This window comes from Elaeis guineensis, chromosome 11, assembly GCF_000442705.2.
Source record: "Elaeis guineensis isolate ETL-2024a chromosome 11, EG11, whole genome shotgun sequence".
Lineage (NCBI taxonomy): Eukaryota > Viridiplantae > Streptophyta > Magnoliopsida > Arecales > Arecaceae > Elaeis > Elaeis guineensis.
In genome coordinates, this window is record NC_026003.2 from 21,488,429 (window position 1) to 21,514,045 (window position 25,617).

Below are 25,617 nucleotides of genomic sequence, written 5' to 3' on the forward strand. Positions count from 1 at the left end.
GTGGAGGTCGAGGTCGCAAATTTGGCAGAGCAAATCCCAGTCCTGGTCTTGGAGGCCAGGGTTCTTGCGATGGAGGAGTTCAAGGCCTTTGCGGAGATGAGGGACCTGAACGTCAAGTTTGGCCAAGAAGCATTCATCAAAGGATTCGAGCTCTGCCAGAAGAAGGTGGTCCAGAAATTTCCCGAGCTCGACCTCAGCTTCCTGGGCGAGGTATCTGAAGACGAAGCCGGTCCCTCTCCCACTGCTACTGCCACCGCAGCTCCCCTTTCGGGAACACCGAGCTCCCCAACTCCTACTTCAGAGGTCTGAGATCTCTGACCTTGTATTTTTCTTTTACTGCAATTTTTATTTTCCCTTTTGTCTTTAAGAAACATTGAATCAATAAATTTGAATTTCTCCCTATGGAGGGCTTCTCCACTCTTCCTTCCTCTTCCTTGTTGTTTTTCTTTCTGCAATGGGACGCACCTTGACGTTTTTATCTCCCGATGGCAGTGTCCTGCTGAAGCACTTCTCCTGCCACAAGGGATTCTGCTGAAGTCCACGATCCAGCGTCTGAAGAAGGAAGTTCTTCATTTAACAAAAAGGTCGAAGAAGATGGATGGCGAGCTTCGCAGGTTAAGGGAGAGCCACTCTGAAGCCACCGCGGAGGCCACCCACTTTCGGAACCTCCACGTGAAGGGGATCATGGAGTACAGCCAGAGGAAGGCAAACTTCGAGAAGGAGCTTGAGGAACACAAGAAGCGCGCCAGCGACCGATCTTGGGCTCAAGCTGCCAAGATCAGTTCTTTCAGAGTGGAGCTATTGGCTGCACAGGAGAGGATTAGCCAGTTGGAAGGAAGTTCATCCCGACTTTTGACTCGGGCCGACAGTGACTGAGAATGGTCGAAGAAGGTCTCCAATCTTCAACAGCAGCTCCAGGATGCTGAGGCGAGCTACGATGCGTACCAGGCCGACTGGTGCAGACAGGTGGACGAATACAAGAGAAAGCTCAGGATGGCGACCGATGAGGTTGCCCGCCTTCAGAGGCAGCTAGCTGGAGGGGCTCAGCTTGCTCCCGCTCGGGATTCCAGCGAACTCCAATCCCTGAGAAGAACCGTAGAAGAGCTATCTGTCGCCCTTGGGGAGGGGAAGGCTGAGCTGCAGCAATTGAAGATCCAGCTGGTATGCGAGCAGCAAGCCGTCAAGGACGTGGAGGTGGAATCCGAGGTCCTGAGAAAAAGGCATCGAGAGGTGGAGAATGAAAGCCAGTGATTTCACCGAAGATACATGGAGATACTAATGAGAGAGAAGGAATTGGAAGCAGAAGTCGAAAGTTTAAGGCATTCCCTGACGAGGGTCGAAGTCGAAAGTTCGAGGTCGGAGGAAGCCGGGCCCCCTTAGGACTCTTTTTGTCTTTCGTCCTTCTATATGTCTCCTTTTGCCGCTTGTTTATTTGTTGGTGTTGTAGCTTTTCTTTTTCTTTTTGATGCCGATGTCGTCTAGAGGTTCTTGGTCGTCACCGCATCAGCTTGCTTGTCTTGTCATCTTTCTTCTTCAGCCTCAAGAGCTCTGTAATATATACTTAATTAATGCAAAGAGAATTTTTCGTTACCTCCTTTACTAATGTGTTGAATTGTCATTTGTCGAGCTTCCTTCGACTTTTGCATTGTCTGATATCGATGCCGCTCGAAAGTACCCGATCGCCGTCGCATTGATCTGCCCTTCTGTTTATGGCCGCTGATTTGTCCGGGACCACTCGGGTTTGACACCTCCTTTTAGAGCTCAAGCTGGGAGGTCCGGGCTTATCGTCGCCCTGAGGAAGCTGCCTTATCTCTGACTCATGTTGAGAGCTTTCTTGAAGGTCGGGAATTTTGATAAGAATCCCAATCCTTGCTGGGATGAGGTTCCCTGCATCTTTGATGCCGTTCATTTTTCATTCGTCACTAATGCAGTCCGTCGCTTTCCTTTCTAACTCTCCTCCCCTTTTTCCCTTCCCTTTTTTTTTTTTTGAGTGAGGGTTTTCCCTCTGCTCTTGGTGGGGTCGCGGGAGCGCGAAGGGGTCGCTGGGAAGGTTCCCTTCGTCCTATCTGATCTTGAATGACCAGATCTCGACTGGCGTTAGGATGGGGTTCCTCCCCTATTTCTGACATAATCGATTTTAGCTCAGGTTAGGACGAGGTCCTCCTCTTGTCGCTAACAAGGCTATGGGGGCGCATATGGGCGCTACGGGGCCTCTCCCCCCATCTGGTCTGAGTGTAACCGGACCTTCGACTTTGCTCATGTTAGGGCGAGATTCTCCTCCTGTCCCTAACATGGCTGTGGGGGCACATGTGGGCGTTGCAGGGCCTCTCCTCCCATCCGATCTAAGGGGAATCGGGCCTTCAACTTTGCTCATGTTAGGGCGAGGTTCTCCTCCTGTCCCTAACATGGCTGTGGGGGCGCATGTGGGCACTGTTTGGCCTCCCTCCCTATCTGGTCTAAGAGGAACCGAGCCTTCGACTTTGCTCATGTTAGGGCGAGGTTCTCCTCCTGTCCCTAACATGGCTGTGGGGGTGCATATGGGCGCTGTTTGGCCTCTCCCCCCATCCGGTCTAAGAGGAACCGGGCCTTCGACTTTGCTCATGTTAGGGCGAGGTTCTCCTCCTGTCCCTAACATGGCTGTGGAGGCGCATATGGGCGCTATTTGGCCTCTCCCCCCATCCAGTCTAAGGGTAACCGGGCCTTCAACTTTGCCCACATTAGGGTTTATTTTCGTTGTCCGAAGGGGTCGTCCCCTGTCGTTACAAGTCCATGCCAGAAAGAAAAGATGTGCAGATCTGAAAGGAATCTTGATTTAAAGTAGGGCCGTTCGTTATACATTTACAAGTTTTCAAATCCTAGGGCCATGGAAGGTCTGCTTCCTGTAAAAGTCCTCCAGAGATGGAGTTGATGATCCCAATTGGGGGTCGATCCCTGGGCTGCTCTTCCCTCCTTGGTGGCTCAGGCTGCGGCAGGGCCCATGGCCGATCTTCTCTACCCTCAGGTCGACGTCGAATGAACCTATCAAGTCGACCTCATCGGATGAGTTCCTCGATCTCATCTCGGAGCTGGATGCATTCCTCTGTGTCGTGGCCGTGGTCACGATGGTAGAGGCAGAACTTGTTGGGATTGCACTTTTCAGGGTGCGTGCGCATCCTCTCTGGCCTTGGGAGCTGCTCTTTGACCTCCATCAGTACCTGAGTTTTCGATGCATTGAGGGGGGCATAGCTGTGGAATCTTCCTGGGAAAGAGCCTCACCGAGCCCGACGCTCCGGGCTTCCCTGCCTGCACGCTCGGGGAGGAGTCTTGACGTGCTTGTGCCCGAGAGGAGTTCGAGAATGTGGCCGAGCCTCTCTCGGCCCTTTTTCGACTGCGGGCTTACTCGAGTCTCCCGCTTGCCGCTCTCTCGCGGTCTCCTCATCCTTCATTTTGAAGGCTTCTTCCGCTCGGGCATACCCTTCGGCCCGAGCCAACAAGTCAGCAAAATCTCTGGGGTACTTCTTTTCCAGGGAAAATAAAAGGTCGTTCTTCTGAAGGCCGCCCTTCAGGGCGGCCATCGCCACCGATTGGTCCAAGTTCCGGACCTCCAACGCGGCCACATTGAAACGGTTGATGTAGGCCCGTATGGACTCTCCCTCCCTCTGTTTGATGTTGATGAGGGACTCCGAACCCTTCCGAGGACACCGGCTGCTAACAAAATGAGCCACAAACTGGTGGCTCATCTGATCAAAGAAAAAGATGGTACCTGACTTCAGCATCGAGTATCAGTTTCTCGTCGCTCCCTTCAAAGTGGATGAGAAGGCTCGGCATAGAATGACGTCGGGCGCGCCATGAAGTAGCATCATTATCTGGAAGGCCTCCAGGTGGTCAACTGGGTCTGAAGTCCCGTCGTAGCTTTCAAATTGGGGGAGCTTGAAATTCGGCAGGATCGGTTCCTGCATGATCATTTGAGAAAAGGGAGGGTCAGTACAAATGTCCTCACCATAAGCGGGGGGAGCGTGGTGGAGTTCTTCAATCCGTCGGTTCATCTCCTGGAGCCTTCGGTCCAGGAAATCCTCTCGACTACGGGTCTCAAGGGTCTTCTGGCAGAATGGAGGTAGAGATCTTCTAGGGGTGGAATCGTGATCTGATGGGGGCTCTCCACCCTCAGATTTGTCTTTCCGAGAAAGATGGGGGGGCTGGCCCAAGTGACCCATCCCACCATCGGATTTTGGGGTTCTGGTGACGCTCTTTTCAGTCGCACTGATGCTGCGGCTGCTGCTGCTGTAGCATGGCCTGCACAGCTTCAGTGAGGCCTCTAACCTGCTGCACCAGTAGGTCAAATTGCTCCGCACCAACCGTCGTTGTCGGAGGAGGAGGAGGCTGGAAAACTGGGGGTGAGGTCAGAGCCTGAGATCTGGCCGCGGAGGCCGTAGACCGTCGCATGGATGCTTTGTGGGGAGAAATCGGACGAAGACCTAATGGGGAAAAAAGGAGAGGATGTCAGAAAAGATGACGGAGGCGATCCCGTTGAGTGCTCCTTTAAGAACAAGGGTACTGTGAAGACACACCCCTTCCTCTAGCGCCAATCCTGTTGGTGCAAAAATCTGCCTGCATTGGAGAAGCTGGAGTCGAGGGAGTTGCAGTCACCACCGGGACCTGCAAAAGAAGTCTAAACCGGAGTTGGGGTTGCTCCGACAAGATCTTCCGACGCTCAAGTCAGTTCTCTGTCTCAACAAGAATGGAGTGCTCGAATAGAAATTTTAGCAGAGTTTTGGGATAGAAATTAGAGCTTAGAGAATAACGTATCTGGGGTCCCCCTTTTATAGGCGGAGAGGGCAACAGGCTGATAGCGATGTTTATAACCGTCTGGCAGTGGACTGCCCAGGATCAGGAGGAGTTTGTGGTGCAGAGTAATGAGTGGAATCATGGGCATCACCGGGACATGCCACGTGGAGTCTGTTGCGGGGAATGGAGTGGCGTCCGTTGTCGCGACTTGCCAGAGGGTGGAGGAACCATGCGGTATCCATCACAGAAAGTGGAGCAGGATCGTGGCCATTATTTTGGTCTACCAGGGAGTGATGGAGCCGCACAAAATCCGTCGCAAGAAGTGGAGCAGAGTCGTGGCCATTACTGCGGCCTGCCATGGAGTGATGGAGCCACGCGAATCCATTGTAGGAAGTGGAGCAGAGTCATGGCTGTTACTGCAGCCTGCTAGGGGGTCCAGGCCTGTCGGTCGAAGTTCGGTCGGATTCCAATCTCCATAGAAGCCCGGATGGGGATCATTTGTCGAGGAGTCTCGGCCAAGGCCTGTCTACAACGGACATCTGAAAGAATTCATCCATAATGGAAGCTTGGGTGAAGGCTTACGGTGGGAATCCGGCATGGGCCGCTCATGGTAGAAATTTGAAGTAGATCATTTGCAGTGGAAACTCAGAGTGGGTCGCTTGCCATAGGAGCTCGGAGTCCGGCTCTCGTAGGAGTCCGAACGAAGTCTTCCTGTAGTCGAAGTCAGGGATGAGATCCGGCTCCCGTAGGAGTCCGGGCAAAATCTACCTGCAATTGAAGCTGGGGGCGGAGTCTAGCTCCCGTAGGAGTCTGGGCGGAGTCTACCTGTAATTGAAGTCGAGGCGAAGTCCGGCTCCCGTAGGAGTCCGGGCGAAGTCTCCCTGCAGTCGGAGTCGGGGACGAGATCCGGCTCCCGTAGGAGTCCGGGCGAAGTCTACCTGCAATTAAAGTTGGGGGTGAAGTCCGGCTCCCGTAGGAGTCCGGACGAAGTCTACCTGTAAGTGAAGTCGAGGCGAAGTCCAGCTCCCATAGGAGTCCGGGCGGAGTCTCCCTGCAGCCGGAGTCGGGGACGAGATCCGGCTCCCATAGGAGTTCGGACGAAGTCTCCCTGCAGCCGGAGTCGGGACGAGATCCGACTCCGTAGGAGTCCGAGCGAAGTCTACCTGTAATTGAAGTTGGGGGCGAAGTCTGGCTCCCGTAGGAGTCCGGACGAAGTCTACCTGTAAGTGAAGTTGGGGCGAAGTCCGGCTCCCGTAGGAGTCTGGGCGGAGTCTCCCTGCAGCCGGAGGTGAGGACGAGATCCGGCTCCCGTAGGAGTCCGGGCGAAGTCTACCTGCAAGTGAAGTCATGGGTGGAGTCTGGCTCTCATAGGAGTCCGGGCGGAGTCTCCCTGCAACTGGAGTCGGGGATGAGATCCGGCTCCTGTAGGAGTCCGGGCGAAGTCTCCCTGCAGTCGGAGTCGGGGATGAGATCCGGCTCCCGTAGGAGTCCGGGCGAAGTCTACCTGCTATTGAAGTTGGGGGCAAAGTCTGGCTCCCGTAGGAGTCCGGACGAAGTCTACCTGTAGGTGAAGTCGAGGCGAAGTCCGGCTCCCGTAGGAGTCCGGGCGGAGTCTCCTTGCTGCCGGAGTCGGGGATGAGATCCGGCTCCCGTAGGAGTCCGGGCGAAGTCTACCTGCATGTGAAGTTGTGGGCGGAGTCCAGTTCTCGTAGGAGTCCGGGCAGAGTCTCCCTGCAGCCGGAGTCGGGGATGAGATCCGGCTCCCGTAGGAGTCCGGGCGAAGTCTCCCTGCAGTCGGAGTCGGGGATGAGATCCGGCTCCCGTAGGAGTCCGGGCGAAGTCTACCTGCAATTGATGTTGGGGGCGAAGTCTGGCTCCCGTAGGAGTCTGAACGAAGTCTACCTGTAAGTGAAGTCGGGGCGAAGTCTGGCTCCCGTAGGAGCCCGGGCGGAGTCTACCTGTAAGTGAAGTCGGGGCGAAGTCTGGCTCCCGTAGGAGTCCGGGCGGAGTCTACCTGTAAGTGAAGTCGGGGCGAAGTCTGGCTCCCGTAGGAGTCCGGACAGAGTCTCCCTGCAGTCAGAGTCGGGGATGAGATCCGGTTCCCGTAGGAGTCCCGGCGAAGTCTACCTGCAATTGAAGTTGGGGGCAAAGTCCGGCTCCCATAGGAGTCCGGACAAAGTCTTCCTGCAGTCAGAGTTGAGGACGAAGTCCGACTCCCGTAGGAGTCCGGACGTCGCGAAGAATCCGGTCGACGCTGGCGGGGGCTTGTCCGTCGGCAAAACTTGAGAGCATTGCGGAGGCTCGGCCGCCAGAGAGGCTCGGAGAGACGTCGTCGGAGGTCGGAAGTCGGTAGGATCCCCGGAGGGTCACTCCTTCATGAACTTCGACTGGGGGGTATTTTATACCCAACAAGTATAATAACTTTCGACTATGATATACTCGGCTTTGGCCATAAATAATGCTACCAAATTTACTAAACTAAGAGATTAAGTTGATACCTAAAAATTAACAAGTTTCATTAATACTTTTTCTATCAAGTTTATAACCAGTAAAATCAGCATCAAAATATGCAATCAAATCAATTGAAGAGTTCTTTAAATACCATAATTCAATATTATAAGTTCTCATTAAGTATCTAATAATTCTTTTGGCAGTTAATAACTGTGATTCCTTAGGATATTCTTGATACCTAGCACACACATATATATACTAAAATTATATCAGATCTACTAGCAGTAAGATAGAGCAAGGATCCAATAATACCATTATAGAGTGTGTGATCGATGCTCTTACCATTCTCATCTTTGTCAAGTTTACATAAAGAACTCATCAATGTACCAAGAGGCTTAGTGGTCTTCATTCTATGTTTTTTGATTATTTCTTTAATGTGTTTGCTTTGATTGATGAAGATTATCTCCTTAGATTAGTTAATTTGAAATTCAAAGAAAAAATTTAGCTCTCCGATCATGTTCATCTCGAGCTCTCCTTATATTAACTTAGAGAGTTCTTGTCAAAGGGATTCGTTAGTAGCACCGAATATTGTTGAAGAAAAGTATGATGGTTTTATGCATGTATTTTTAAAATTTTACAGTGAAATATACATAGATTAAATAATTTAATCTACAATACATGCATAGATCAAATCTAAAACTACTATACAAAAATATGACATGAACTAATATGCATGTAAGTAAATCTAAAATCTAAAATTCAGCAAACATAGATCACATCTATATCAAATTAGATCATATCTGAATTATATTTATATCATATATAAATATAAATTGAGTTCAAAACTCTATACCTAAGAGTAGATAGCAGATCACGATATCTAAAATTTATGGTAGTTGGTTCTTTATGATGCTCGGTAGCCGCACACATGTTCGGCCTCTACATATATCCACACAAAGTCCTTGTGCTAATCGATCTCTCCGAGAGTACTAGCTCACGAAAATACTATGCTTTGGCTGATCCAAAAAGAACATGAAGAAGATGAAGAATAAAGAGATCCTTCCTTTTCTTCTTAGATCCATACATCAAATCTCTACAATAGAGATCAAGAGAAGAACCCTTTCTTCTCAATTCTTCCATGCACAAGAGAGAACCTTTCTCTCCTTCTTTCACACCTTTGAGAAGAACTTTTTTTTCTAATTTTTTATGATAAAAATTAAGTTTAATCTGATTTCTCATGCTAAAAATCATATAAAATTTTAATCCTAGAAAAATCCAAAGAGAGACCCAAGAGAAGAACTATTCTTCTCTCTTCTTTTTCCTTTTCTCCTTGATCTAGAACTCTAGGAAGCCCCAAACATCCAACCAAATTTTTTTAATATTTTTTTATAAATTTTTAAGTTAAACATCAAATCTAATCTAATTTTTATTTTTTTAAAAAAATAAAAAAAAATCTAGAAGAAGAATACCTTCTTCAAGGCTGCACACAAGAAAGAAAACCTTTGTTCTTCTTTTTCCTTCTCTTATTGGGAAGAACCTTTTTTCTCTAATTTTCTGCTGTAAAATCAGTAGAGAAGCCTCTCTTTGATGCCCAAGAACCAGCAATCAAACTCTCACAAAATCACTCCAAGATGGGAAGGAGAAGAGGGGGTTGGCATGTGGAGTTTGGGGCATCCAACTCTTGGATGCCCCCCCTCTTTATTTTTTCTTTTAGGCGACACATAAGAGTAGGGAAGCCTTATTTCATGCATGGAAAGAAGAAGGGGCGTGGCACTTTTTGATGGGCATGGGATTTTTTAATGTGAAGAGAAGTGGGGCGTGAGTAATCATTAAATAGATGGGATTTAGTTGGTTTAGTCCTATTCCAAATAGGGCTCATGAATCTTGATCAAACTCTAATTAATTCTTAGATCCAATCCTATCTAACTTAAAAATTAGTTATAACAAATTATCTAATTAGGTCCTAGCCCAATTATGAAATAAATTAGGTCCTAATCCAATTAGAGAATTAGTTAGATTAAAATCCTATTGATCCAAGGATTGATTCTTCTCATCTTAATGGATATCAGGGAAGTATTTGATAATAGGGCTTGATCCAATCAAGCCTATTATCCAACAGGATTTGATCCAATCAAAATCTATATAAAATAATTGAATCTTACTCAACTCAGAATTCGATTTGCATCCCTAAGATCAATTGGAATAAGTTCTGTTATCCAAAAGAACTGCATCCAATCAATCCAAAGCAAACCTAACTGAATCTAATACAATTAGATTTCATCCAATTCCTATTGCTCAATCAAATTGAGCCAACAATAATCATATTATTAGTTGATTATTTTTTTAATTTACTAACTATTAGTAAATAATTTATTACAATCTTTGTATAGGATTAATTATCCATCACATTGATAATTAAATCCTTCAACGATTCATAAACGTCGATCAGCCATTTTATCTGACAGGTATTTCTATGTGTATGACCCCATTGGTTCGAATCTAAGCTGGTAGCACAGGAATCAATTCGTGTACTAATCGAAGCTGCCATCTAGCAATGATTCTCGACGTCTGGATAGGTCGAATGTATGCCCAGCAATACTCTAGAACCCATATGGATATAGTTACTGTATAATTCATCTCTTTGATCTCGATGCTCAAGGATGACTAAGCGTTAAACAGTCAATCCAGGAAGAGTGGTCCACATTGTGTCTCAATCTCAAAAATCTTGTGACTCCTTACTAGGACTACTTTGGTCAAAATTTTATTGAATTGAAATACAGTGATGCATCATCTTCAATTTTACTTTGAGCAGTCAATCCCATCTTGACTCACACTCAGACTTCACAAGTACTTGATTATATCCGAAACCTTCCATCATCGAATTAGAAATTCGGATAGTCCGACACCAAAGTATAGTGAATTGCTTGTAAGTTATCGAGGCAGTCTCAGGTCAAAGGGACACTTATATCCATATCTCATCAGAGCAACCCTTGACAGTAGAGTGCTTTGAAGTTGATCATGCTTAGTGAAATGTACTCTTACATTTCATCCGTATGCATATCTGTATCACCACTTACCTTGATTAAGTGAACAACCAACTAATATGGCACACAACGATCTACACTCGATACAATTATCGTCCTTATAACAATTGTATCATTTGATCACGAGTTGGATTTAAGAACCACACAATAAATCTTCTTTTATAATTTTGAAAGTAGCTCTAAGGACTTCATCATAATATATGAGTTCTATTTAGGAAGATGTATTCTTTTTGATGAATCTGCTAGATAACATTTATCATTTTATAATTCATATACATATATGGAGCACAATCATCTACAACCTAGATGATTGGCTTTAGGACATATTTTTCAACAACTCCTACTTGGACTAAAGTCAATTAGATCGGTATCAAATACCCATCTTCCATTTGAGATCCTCTAACTCATTAGATCCGATTGCTCTAATCAATGGGTCGGTCAAGATCTCCTTTCAATCGATCTTTCTAAGGTCGACTTTATTCAATCTTATCAAACAAAGTGAAAGCGATGCAGAAAGTATTTGATTCTCAGATGGAGCATCAGTTCTTTAGCTAGAGCTATGGCTCCAGTGCTGCTGTCAATACAGAAGTGCTGGACCATCAATGGAGGATGCCACTCCAAGCTCGTTTATAAACTTTCATAACTAAATAACTTCTTTACTAGTATCAAATGTCGCAAAAAACTTTATATCATAAATAAAACTGACTACTGAATATTACATGGAATCTTTCCAACATGTCGCTTCTCTTTTTAGGATAAAAATATAACTGACACAACTTTATCATTTCAATCTGACTAAAACTAGAATCAATATTTTATAAATTTTAAGTTAGATTCTCTATAAATGAGCCATTGGTCTTTAGTATTTCATAAATACTTAAGGATGATTCTATAACCTTCCAAATCTTTATGGAGAATAAAGATGACAATCAAGCTTTTATTTTCTGTAATATAGGGATGTCATTTTTATTAAGAGAATTTCATCCAAACAACATAAAGAATAATATTACAGAACTATCAGTCCATTTGTACATACAGGATTCTGCTTCATTCTCAATGAAGTCATATGTTCAAAATATATGTTCCCACTCTAAGAAGTTTAATTCAATCGAATGAACTTGAGGATTGCCACAAGAAAAATATCTCGTCATAGTCAATACTATAACTTTGATGAAATCTCTTGGCAACCGGATAGAATTAATAGGTCTTTATCTTTTCTTCGGCACCTCTTACTATCTAAAATCCACTCACACTCTATGGATCTTACCCCTTAGATGAACAACAAATATCCATACATCGTCGATCTTCATAGACTTCATTTTAGATTTAATAGCTCTAAGCTAGTTCTCAAAGTTAGATCCCTGTACAGCATCCGTATGGGAGATCAAATCTCTATCTCAAACCTAGAAACTAGAGTAACTATTCGACTAACACGGTACTCTACCGTATCTACTCAAAGATGTCTTTATATCGAGCTTCGAATTTGATCTAATCAACTTCAATTTTACTGGTTTGTGTCAAAATCGGTTCCTCTACCTATCAAGCTTCACCAAGCTTGGTCTTAACGGCATCAGTTCCTTCACCAAAGAATTTTTTTTTTAAAAGAATACCTTAAGATTTATGAACATCTCATGTCCATCAGAAAAGTAGAAGAAATATCCCTAATATAATATTTATTAGACCAAGATCCAAGCTAGTTGGTTTATGAATATTTCACATAAGTCTGACACCCCAAATCCTAAGGTAAGAGAGCATCAAATTATCCAAATCCATATCTCATATAAAAATTTGGTGACTAATTTGCTCAGAATGTTCTCGAGCACATATCAAGTAGTTTCTAAAATATAACCTTAGATGGACCAGCTAACCCCACAGTGGACCAAATCATATCTAACAAAGTTTGATTCCTCTTTTCAGACCTCCTTTTAAATGGTGGTGTCCCAAGAGAGGTCCATTGAGAGAGAATCTAATTCTCTTCAAGATATGTCAAAATTTACTGTAAAGGTATTCACTTCATCGGTCTAACCGATAAGTTCTAATATTTTTTACAGTTTATTTTTCTATCTCATTATGAAATCGTTTGAATATTTCAACCGATTTAAACTTATGCTTCATAAGCAAGATGCATCCATACCAAGATAGGTTGTCTAAGATTTTAATGAAGTAGCAAAGTCCTCTTCTGGCACTTATGTTCATGAGTGCAAATACATCAATATGAATCAAACTCAAAATATTACTGGCTCATTCATCATTTCTAATAAAAGATGAGTAAGTTAATTATGCCAAAGATAGACTTTAGTGACATTATCTAATCTAGGGTGCTAGTTAGACGTGTACATTGCACTAACAGGCTGTGGTACTGGGTATATGTCATTTTCAATTGTCCACTCATTATCACAGTATCATTCACAATGATATTGCAATAATCATTCTTATTAACACCATCAATGAGATTGGACAGTAATGACAATTACTTAAAATAACATCATCAGGATTGAAAATAAGCTCAATGATTCATAATGTTAGGATTGGAACAAACTTCCATCTCTTATATTTAGGAGTCTCTCACTATTTTCAAACCTCCTACTATCCTGAAGTCTTGCAACTAATTACAAACATGACTTGTGTTGCGGTATCCTATACCCAGATAATAATATTACCAATAAAAAAATTTAAGAAGTTATCATATAACTATCTTGACCAGCAATCATTTGCTGATTTCTCTTTTAGGCCTGTTTGGGTCAAGTAAACTAAAATATTGAGGACAATTCATCTTCCAATGATCCAGCTTCTTCTAAAGAAGTATTGTATCTGATAGTGGTTAGCCTTAAACTTCTTGATCAATTTAGGCTCAAAGACTATGCTTAACTTCTGATACTGCCTATCGAAGTTAGGTCCAATAACATTGTCACTGTCTAATAGTGAACAGAGCGATAATATTCTAGCCATTTCTGAAAAGAGAACAATTGACCTATCGTATATGAACTATTTTAAGTCTAAAGACTTGAACTTTAGTCCAAAGATTCTTTCACTATTTTACACGAATTGATAGCCTCTACCTCAATTCAAAGAATTACTTTAATTCTTTAGCAGATACTAGAATCCATATAGGCTGCATACAGGGCTTAGTATGGCTCGGCCAACCCATATGCATCTATGGGTAGGTTCTCAATCAATTATTTCTTTAAATAATTTTTAGTAATTAGTTTCATCTCATATTTCATTTCAGTAAGCGATGGGCCTCTATTGAAAGTCTCAGTTAGGTCAAACCATTAACATGAACCTACTCAGTGATTCTAACTAACAAATGATCAAGTTCGAAGAAGGTTTGACCAACCTGACCACCATCAGAGAGACTCGACTGAGTCATCATATGATGAATAATAATTCTATCATTCAGAGAAACACCAGATGGATGGCACCTGTAATATCAATCTGAAGTAATAGATCCATTATCATTCACCTTAATGGAAGGCTATGATCTAGTTATCTCCATAACTAGCTCATTTTATGGACCTAATAATTTAGAAGATTTGATTAAATTTTTTAGAAGATATCAGTCGACCTGCAAGTTATAAATCTCCTACTGACTTCATCAAGTCATGTAAAGGATTAGAGACTAGCTGGTCCAACCAACAAGTCATAAATTCTTCCACTGATTTTAATAAGTCATGAGAAGGACTAGAGACAAGTCGGTCATGGATACCTAAATCAGTCATACTGATTAACCTTAACGACATGGGTCAACTCGAGTCACTTAGTGATTTAATCAGCCCAATGACTCGGGCTCAATCATTGAGCCTCAATCAAGGTCCATTTGGTTTAATCAAAGATATGGACTCGACCAACTATAATTATTGTATTTGATCTAGAGTATCTTTGATCTAATCTAAATCAACCATTAGTTAGATTTGATCAACTACTCTTTTAGTTCATTAAGTCTTTGATTTTTAACCTTAGATCTAATCTAATTAAAAAAATCTGATTTGAGCGAACCCATGCCCCATATTTTATGTAATGTCATTAGATCTTTAATCATAATTTTAGATCTAAAATATATTTCTTAATTCTCAATTAAGTATAGCATTAGCATGGATTAAGATTATTAATTAAAATAATTTTAATTTTATAAAATAATTTTACATAATTTTTATATAAAATTTTTTATTCTGAAAATTAGGTCGACTCATCTCTGGACTGAGTTGGCTCACTTCAATGGATCGACTAAGTCTGATACTTGATTGATTAATTGATCATAAATAGTAACCATTACTATTCGATTTGAGACAACTGAATCAAATCAGTCAGTATTGAACCGATTAAATCAGGAGATTGGGTCGACTCAGTTCAAAACTAAGTTGGCTCAGTTGCCATACCAACAAGTATCACATAGTTTCAGATCTGAAAATTCTCGTATAAACTGAAATAAAATCAATCATAATAAATTTTAGATCATGTCTATATATTTTATGATTTTAAATTTTATTTTTTATGATTAAAATAATTTTAATCATATAGATTAGATATTATATTTTTCATACAACTCAAGCTTTATATCACATACAATAAATCCTAAGATTTCAACATCTAGAGTTTTGCAGAAGAGTAAGTTCTTCCTTTCATGTTCTTCTTCATGAAATTAAATTATATGGCACCCCTATACACCATAAGAGTACCCTATCGAATAGGAAGAGAGAGCTTTTAAACTCTTTTGCTCTTATGACCGGATGGCCTGGTGATCAATCCAATCCAAGTACTTGCTAATCAGATCATCTAATCTACTCATATACCATATATACAAAAATTTAGATCTAATCTAAATTATATCAGATCTGATTTTTACTTTAGATCATATCTAAAATCAGATCATAATGCATCTTATGCATTGCTAAATCTAGATTTCAACTCTACATACATATATATTCATGTCATAATGAACTTTCGCTCTGATACCAGTTGAAGGGAAGTGTGATGGTTTTGTGTATGTATTTTTAAAATTTTACAACAGAATATACTAGATTAAATAGTTTAATCTACAATACATGCATAGATCAAATCTAAAACTACTATACAAAAACTATGACATGAACTAATATGCATGTATGTAAATTTGAAATCTAAACTTCAGCAAACATAGATCACATCTATATCAAATCAGATCATATCTGAATTATATTTAGATCATATCTAAATATAAATTAAGTTCAAAACTCTATACCAGAGTGTGGGTAGCAGATCACCACATCCGAAATTTATGTTAGTTGGTTCTTCATGATGCTCGGTAGCTGCATACGTATCCAGTCTCTACAGTATCCACATGAAACTTTTATGCTAATCGATCTCTCGGGAGTGCTAGCTCGTGAAGATACCATGCTTTGACTGATCTAAGAGCAATATGAAAAAGATGAAGAATAAGGAGATCCTCCCTTTTTCTTTCTGGATCCACGCATCAAATTTCTATAATAGAGATTAAGAGAAGAATCATTTCTTCTCAATTCTCCCACGTATAAGAGAGAACCTTTCTCTATTCCTTTCACACCTTTGAGAAGAAGCTTTTTTTTCTCTAATTTTTTATGATAAAAATCAGATCTAATTTAATTTCTCATGTTAAAAATATATATCCTAAATCCTAGAAGAACCCAAAAGAGAGACCCAAGAGAAGAACCATTCTTCTCTCCTCTTTTTTCTTTTCTCCTTGATCTAGAACTCTAAGAAGCTCCAAACACCCAACCAGATTTTTTTGATATTTTTTCTCTAAATCTTCATATTAAATATTAGATCCAATCTAATTTTTATTCTAAAAAATATTAAAAAAATTTAAAAGAAGAACTTCTTCTTCTCCAAGGCTGCGCACAAGAAAGAAGACCTTTCTTCTTCCTTCTCCTTCTCTCATTGGGAAGAACCTTTCTTCTCCAATTTTTACTGTAAAACTAGCAGAGAAGCCTCTCTTTGATGCCCAAAATCAGTAATCAAACTCTCACAAAATCACTCCAAGATGGAAAGAAGAGGAGGGGGTTCATGTGTGGAGTTTGGGGCATCCAACTCTTGGATGCCCCCCTCTTTATTTTTTCTTTTGGGTGACACACAAAAGAAGGAAGCTTTCTTTCACACACGAAAAGGAGAAGGGGTGTGGAATTTTTTGATGGACGTGGGATTTCTCAATGTGAAGAGAGGTGGGGCGTGAGGAATCATTAAATAGGTGGGGTTTAGTTGGTTTAGTCCTATTCCAAATAGAGCTCATGAATCTTGATCAAACTCTAACTAATTTTTGGATCCAATCCTAACTAACTTAAAAATTAGTTATTATAAATTAACTAATTAGATTCTAACCCAATTATGAAACAATTAGGCCCTAACCCATTAGATAATTAGTTAGATTAAAACCTCACTGATCCAGGGATTGATTCTTTTCATCTTAATGGATATCAAGAAAGCATTTAATAATAGGACTTGATTCAATCAAGCCTATTATCCAATAGGATTTGATCTAATCAAAATCTATATAAAATTAATTGAATCTTATTCAACTCAGAATTTGATTTGCATCTCTAAGATCAATTGAAACAAGCCCTGTTATCTAGTAGGACTGCATCCAATCAATCCAAAGTAAATCTAACTAAATTCAATTCAATTAGATTTGATCTAATTTTATTGCTCAATCAAATTAACCAACAACAATCATATTGTTCATTAATTAGTCTTCTAATTTATCATTATTAGTAAATATTTTATTACAATCTTTGCATAGGATTAATTATCAATCACATTGATAATTAAATCCTTCAATGATTCATAATCGTCGATCAGCCATTTAATCAGACAGGTACTTCTATTTGTGTGACCCATAAATTCGAATCTAAGTCGGTAACACAAGATTCAATTTCTGTACTAATTGAAGCTACCATCTAATAATAGTTTCCGACGTCCGAATAGGTCGAATATATGCCCAGCAACACTCTAAAACCTATATCGATATAGTTATCGTATAATTTATCTCTTTGACTCTTGATGCTCAAGGATGACTAAGGGTTAAACTGTCAACCTAGAAAGAGTGATCCATATTGTATCTCAATCTCAAAAATCTTGTGACTCCTCATTAGGACTACTTTGGTCAAAATTTTGCTGAATTAGAATACAGTGATGCATCATCTCTAATTTTACTTGGAACGATCAATCCCATCTTGCTCAGACTTTATAAGTACTTGACTGTATCCAAAATCTTCCATCACTGAAGTAAAAATTTGGATAATCCAGTATCAAAGCATAGTGAGTTGCTTGCAAGTCACCGAGGTAGCCTTAGGTCAGAAGAACACTTATACTCATATCCCATCAAAGCAACCATTGACAGTAGAATACTTCGGAGTTGGTCATGCTTAGTAAAATATACTCCTATACTTCATCCATATGCCATATTTGTGTCACCACACACCTTGGTTAAAAGGATAATTCAACTAATATGGCACACAATGACTTACACTCGATACAATTATCATTCTTGTAATAATTATATCATTTGGTCACGAGCTAGATTTAAGAACTACACGATAAATCCTTCTTTATCATTTTAGAAGTAGTTCTAAAGACTTCATCATAATATATAAATTTTATTTAGAAAGATGTATTCTTTATGATGAATCTGTCAGATTATACATGTATGGAGCACAATTATCTACAACCTAGATGATTGGCTTTAGGATATATTTTTTAACAAATATGATATCATCTACATAAATTTGTATAAGCAGCAAATCATCATTTTTTTCTTTAAAAATTATGTTGTATCGACACTACCTTTTGTGAAATTATTTTCAATCAAAAATTTGTTCAACCTTTCATATCAAGCACGGGCTTGCTTCTAAAAAATTGTGATCTTCAAAACTAAGTGGTTGTTCAACATAAATTTTTTTCAAAATAAATTTATTCAAGAATGCACTTTTAACATCTATTTGATATAATTTAAAATCTATAAAATATGCAAAGATAAGTAACAATTTAATAGCTTCTAATCTAGCAATAGGAGCATAGATTTTATCAAAATCAATATCTTCTTTCTGACTATAACCTTTAGCTACTAGTCTAACTTTATCTTTTACAATTATACCATTTTTATCTAATTTATTTCTAAATATCCATTTGGTTCTTAATATTGTATGATCATTAGATCTATCAACTAGTATCCATATTTTATTTTTTTCAAATTGGTTTAATTCTTTTTGCATGGCAATCAACCAATTAAAGTCATTTTCAGCTTCTTCGATGGGTTTAGGTTCTATTTGAGATACGAAAGCAAGTAATTATTAATATTTCTCAAGAATGCATGAGTTTTTATCCCTTATGATGGTCACCAATAATTTGATCTTTAGAATACCACATGTATATCTCCATTCCTTAGGTAATCTTTCATCTCGAGCACCCTCATGGTTTTCTTCTTTTCTTTTAGCTTCCTTCCCTTCTTTGTTATTTTGAGCTGTCGATTCTTTGAGGTTAAGCTTTTTCATGCCATTATCAATGATACTGCATCATCATCAGCAATATTTTTTTTCTAAAAGATAGATCATTAGTTTTATCAATTATAAGAAATTTTTTTCTAAATAGATCAAATTAAAGCTCCTTTTAAAACATAACATGCTATATTGATAGTTTTAACCTAGAAATATTTAGAGAGTTTGCTTTCATATAACATGGTTCGGATCATTTCTTCTAGAGTTCTATTTTTTTTTCAACAATCTTATTTTGTTGAGGTATTCTAGGAGAAAAAAAATTATGGTCAATATTCTTTTCATTGCAAAAGTTTTCAAAATACTGATTTTTAAACTCGGTTCCATGGTTGCTTCATATGCAAACAATTGTTATTCTTTCATTTGATACCTTTTATAAAACTTAGTGAATATAGAAAAGGCTTCATCCTTTTGTGCCAAAAATAAGATCCAAGTGAATGTAGAAAAATTATCTACAACCACAAGTCCATATTTCTTACTACCTAGATTTGTGGTCCTAGTTAGTCTAAACAAATCCATATGAAGTAGTTCAAGAGGTCAAGAAGTTGAAACCATTATTTTAGATTTGAAGAAACTTTTAGTTTGTTTTTCAAATTGGCATACATCACAAATTTTATTTTTGTCAAAGTCAAATTTTGGTAAACTTTTTACAAGATTTTTTTTGATTAATTTAAAAATTAAATTCATGCTAGCATGTCCTAACCTATGGTGCCACAGCCAACTATTCTCATTAATCTTAGCATTTATTATAACTAAGTATTGATTATTCTTAACAGAATGATTATCTTGATCAACTATATAGACATTTTCATACCTATATCCAATGAGAATGATGCCATTATCAATGACATTAGTTACTATACATATGAGTGATTCAAAAATTACTTTAAATTCTTTATCACAAAGTTGACTTATACTAAAAGTGTATTTTCTATAGAGATAGAATGAGTGATTTATATTTTACCAATCCTGATTATGTGCCCTTTGTGTTGTCACCAAAGGTCACCATTCCTTTAGATTCAAGAGTGATAAAATACTTCCTATCATCCGTCATATGCCTTGAGTAGCTACTATCGAGATACCATTTTTCTTTCATTCTATTGGTTGTAAGACATATCTACAACAAAGATCAAGTAGATGTCTTAGGTACCGAAGTCATCTTGGGTCCTTTAGGATTAGTAGCAATGGTTCCTTTGAGAACCCATACCTTCTTAATTTTTTATCCATTTTTGAAATCACAGTTATAGAATTTGTGTCCAATTTTACTATAGCAGAAATAACTAATATAATATAAGGGAGAAGATGATTCTTTTATAAAAGAATTCTTTAAAAAGTTTTATTTCTTTTAAGGTTTAAATCTAAGTCTAGTCTTATCAAAAATAGCTTTTTGGTTACTTAATATCATCTACAATTTTTCAAAACTTAGTATAAACTTTGCAACCATATGTTTATATTTTTCAATCTCTTTTGTTAACTTCTGATATTCTATGAAAATAGTTTCTTTTTCTTTCAAAATATTCTCTTTTTCCTTGATCAAAATCTGATTTGAAGACTTAAGGCTTTTATTTTTTAAAATAAGCTTTTTAAGCTCATCAATCAAATCATAAAAAGCTTCTTATACCTTTTAAAAGAAAAGTCAATTTGAGTTTCGATTGTTACCTCATCCTCTTGAGCCATAAGGCAGAGGTTAACCATTTCTTGTGCCTCCTCATTAAATTTGATTCTTCACTATCACTTCAAGTGGCCACCATCATCTTTTTCTTCATCTTCTTAGAGGATTTCTTTAGTTGAGGGTAGTCTATCTTGAAATGGTCTAGTTTCTTATATTTAAAATATATAGGTGGCTCCTTTTCTTTATCCTTCTCTCTATCTTTGCTCGGCTCACCTTTAGAGAAATATTTTTTCTTAAAATTTAGTCTCTTCTTCTTCATGAAGTGTTTGAATTTTCTGATTATGAGAGCTAGCTCTTTATTTTTATCACCTTCCTCGAAGTCTTCACTATCTTCTTTCTCTTTGGCTATAGATTTGAGAGCCATGGTTTTTTTTTCTTGGCCTCCTCTTTCATGTTTTGCTTTATGATTAACTCATGCATCATGAGAGAACTAAAAAGTTCTTCAAGGGATAAAGTGTTAAGATCTTTTGCTTCTTGTATGGCTATCATTTTTGCCTCTCAAGCTCGAAGAAGAGACCTAAAAATTTTTCTTATAAGTTCATGACAGGATCACGATGCTGTCGTTAGGACACCATGATTATCAATCAAATTTTAACTTCAATAAAAATTAAAAATATATAAAAAGTAGTGAGTCAGGTCGAATCCATGGAGAAGATAGAATTTTAATTTGAAATCTTTGATTTTACAAAAAAAATAAAATTTTGGAGAAAGTAATTTAAGTCAAAAAATAAAAATTAAAAGTATAAAAGATAAATCAGGTACTAAGATCTACTAACTAGATCCTAACATCCACTTGTAATAAAAATAAATAATAAAAATTTAAAAAATATAAAAATAAATTGATACTAAGATCTACTAATTAGATCCTAGCATCTATATACAAAAAATAAAAGACAAAAATTTAAAGTATAGAAAAATAAATTTTACATTAATTAAGATTGAAATTCAAGTACAAAAAATTTAAAAAAAATAATAAAATAAAATAAAAATAAAATTGTAATAAAGATCTAAAGTTGATCAGTCAAGTCTCATCGAAAAGATGATTGATGACTCTCCGTCTTCCATCGTACTCCATAGAGTGAACCGGCTTCTCTCTTTCTTTTCCTGGGTCTCTAAAGTTATTTAATTTTTTTATTTTTTTTATACTTTCTACTCAATTTTTTTCTCATAAAGCTTATTTTCGGACTCCTATTTATAGATAAATTTTTCATAATTTTTTGATAGAAAAAGAAATCCTAAAACCCTTAGAAATCATATTAATCTCCTTAAAAATATTTTTGGCCGTCGATCTAGATTGGACCGCTCAGATCTGCCCAAAAATCAGCCTTTTACTCCTTATCAGGGTTGGATTCGATTCTGACTGTCCGATCATGCTTCAGATGAGATTTGGGCCATTGATCAGCGCTTCTAATCTCCTATTCAAAGTCGGGAGCGTCCTCAGCCGTTGGATCACACCCAGGATCTTTCTCTCACTGTGAACTGTGCCTGTTAACCATGTGATATTTTTTGTGGACCGCACCCTGGCTCTGTGGACCGAGCAACTGGTCCACTATACATCGAAGGATTTTTTTTATTTTTTAGGATATTTTAGCTCTATTTTCGCTCTGATTTTTATCTGAAAAATTAAAAAAATATGCATTAAATTTCTCAAATTTTTTTTTATTTTGGTGTTTAAATTACTCAATTAAATTAATATCTATTTTTTTATAAATATATCTAATTTTATATTTTTTTTAAAATCACTTATTTTTTAAAAAATTCAATAAATTCATGAAATTAGAATCTTTAAGAAGATGTTAACACCATAAATTATCAAAAATATCTATAATAAATATAAAAATATATCACTTATCACACTCTCTAACTTGAACTTTGCTCATCCTCGAGTAAAGAAAGAATTTAGAATTAAGTGCCATTTAACTTAAAGTTTCAAATTTCATCAAATAATTTTTAAAAGAACCACTGATATTCAGTAGAGTGTAAATGAGGTACGTCATTGGGGTATTAATACTAGTCAATATGAGAGTTAAACTAAGAATACTAAACTTTTTCTGAACTTTTTCAAACTATCCCTACCTTTATCTCCAAATCATTCACCTTCATATGGACAAGTATATTGTTACTTCCTCTTTCATTTATTGATTATTATTTTTTTAAAATATTGTACTGCTATTGAGTGTCTTAACCCCTTAAGCTTTCTATTTAACCCATGTAGTTAGTTTTTAGTTAATGACTCCCAAACCAAATGGCTTTAGGGCACTAGGTATAAATACTCCTCGAACCTACTTGCTCGAATCAAACAGGCTACGAGTTAAAACTAGCTTTACAACAATGTTTCTTTGCCCTTCATACCTTTTGATGCGAAACTCAATATTTGCTTAGGCAAAGAGGCCCAGTTACTCAGCATGAAGTACTTGAAATTTTTTTTTTTTTGAATATATGAAGAAACTTATAGTTACTTTACACAAGCCCATAAGAAGTAAATTCTTCTTTGATGCTAGTAAAAAAATTTAGAAATACTCAAAAAAAAACTATTTAAGTCCTAAACTTAACTCTTTATTGAGTTTTCTTAATATTTGATCCCTTAATATCTCACAAACTCTCTGATCTGTACATCATTTTTTTTTTTAAATGCTTAGTTTAACTTGATTCTTAAGTATAATCAGATACTTAAATACTAAATACTAACTTACTTAAGGATTTAAAAAAAAAATTTATTCTCCCCCCCAACTTAATCAATATTGTCCTCAATGGAGTAGAAAAAATGAACGGTGCATGTAAAGAGAAAGAAAAGAAGAGATATCACTTGATCCATAAGTCTTTTCAAAACTGATTCTCTCTCCAACTTAGCCAAGATTATTTTTAGATCCCTACAAAAGATACAAAGCAAAACTCAATTATCCTAAACAAAATGTAAAAGAAAGCAAAGGCAAAAGCAAAAATTGAAAACTTGAAAATTGTGTTACCTCCCAAGAAGCTCTAAGTTTATCGTCTTCAGCCAGACCATGCTGTTCAGTTTAATGTGGGTTTGTTAATTCTATTTGATCAATATTTTGATTTAATGATATCCCTTCTATGTATGATTTTAATCTTTGACCATTTACCTTAAAGAAATTTTCAGATTTAGGATCATAAAGTTTGATTGCACCATATGGGAATACTTGATATACAATATAAGATCCATCCCATGTAGATCTTAATTTTTCTGAAAATAATTTTAGCCTTGAATTAAATAACCAAACTTGTTGATTTGGCTCAAAGATTTTTCTCGAAATATGTTTGTCATGAAAGGCTTTCATTTTTTCTTTATAAATTCATAAATTTTCATAAGCCTCTTGTCTCAATTCATCTAATTCACTCAATTGCAACATTCGGTTGAAACCAGCTTGTTTTAAATCAAAATTTAATTGCTTAATTGCCCAATATGCTTTGTGTTCAAGTTCTACCGGAAGATGACATGCTTTTCCATAAATCAATCTGTAGGGAGACATACCAATAGAATTTTTATAAGCTATCCTATAAGCCCATAATGCATCATCTAATCGATCTGGCCAATCTCTACGATCAGGCCTAATAGTCTTTTGCATGATGTTCTTAATCTCCCTATTGGATACTTCAACTTGGCCACTTGTTTGTGAGTGGTATGGTGTAGCTATCTTATGTGTGATCCAATACTTTCGTAGCAAAGTTTGAAAATGATGGTTTGTGAAGTGGGTACCTCCATCGCTAATGATAGCACGTGAAAATCCGAACTTAGAAAAGATATTCCTTTGGATAAATTTTATGACTACTTTATAATCATTGGTTTGTGTTGCTATTGCCTCAATCCATTTAGAAACATAGTCGACGGCCATCAAAATATATTCAAAATCATTGGAGGGTGGAAAAGGTCCCATAAAATCAATTCACCAAATATCAAAAATTTCAACTACCAAGATGGGATTCAAAGGCATCATGTTTTTCTTTGAAATATTTCCTAACGCTTGACATTTGAGACATTCCTGGCTCCAATTATAAGCATCCTTAAATAATATGGGTCAGTAAAATCCGCTTTGCAATACTTTGGTCACAGTTTTTCGTCCAGAAAAATGTCCTCCACAAGCAAGAGTATGACAAAATTTTAAGATACTTAATTGTTCAATCTCAAGAACACATCTACGAATGATCTAATCAGCATAAATTCAAAAAAGCTCAGGATCTTCCAAAGATAATACTTGATTTGAGCAAAGAATCAATCCTTTTCATTTTTAGACCAACCATCAGGAATTTATCTAACTGCTAAGTAATTCACAATATCTGCAAACCAAGGGGCCTTTGTATGTGAAACTACTAGAAGTTGTTCATCTGAAAAAGATTCTCCAATTGATGCAAGTTCATAATCTTTAACTAAGATCCTTGATAGGTGGTCTGCTACAATATTTTCAGATCCCTTCTTATCTCAAATTTCAATATCAAACTCTTGTAGCCATCTAATCAATCATGGTTTGGTATCTTTTTTTGAGAGCAGATATCTCAAAGCCGTGTGATCTGAATAAATCATGATTTTTGATCCTAACAGATATGATCAAAACTTCTTCAAGGCAAATACTACAGCTAGTAACTCTTTCTCGGTTGTGGTATAATTCATCTGAGCTTCATTCAGAGTTCTACTAGCATAGTAAATCACTATAGGATTTTGTTTACCTTTTCACCCAAGACAACTCCTATGGCAAAATCACAAGTATCGCACATGATCTCAAAAGGTAGTGACCAATCTAGTGGTTGGATGATTGGAGCTTTGGTCACAGCTTCTTTCAAAAATTCATAAGCTTTAAGATATTCTTCATCAAAGTTAAAGGGGACATCCTTAGCAAACAAATTACATAGAAGACGGGATGTTTTAGAAAAGTCTTTGATGAAACGACGGTAAAATCCTACATGACCAAGGAAAGATCGAATTTGTTTGACAGAAGTGGGTGGAGAAAGTTTAGAAATCAGTTCAACCTTTGCTCTATCAACCTCAATCCCTCTCTTGGAAATAATATGCCCTAATATAATTTCTTTTTAACCATGAAATGGCTCTTCTCCCAACTTAAAATTAAATTAGCCTCAATGCATCATTTTAATATTTTCTCCAAATTATTGAGGTAACTTTTGAAAGATTCTCCAAAGACTGAAAAATCATCCATGAATATCTCTAGAAAATCTC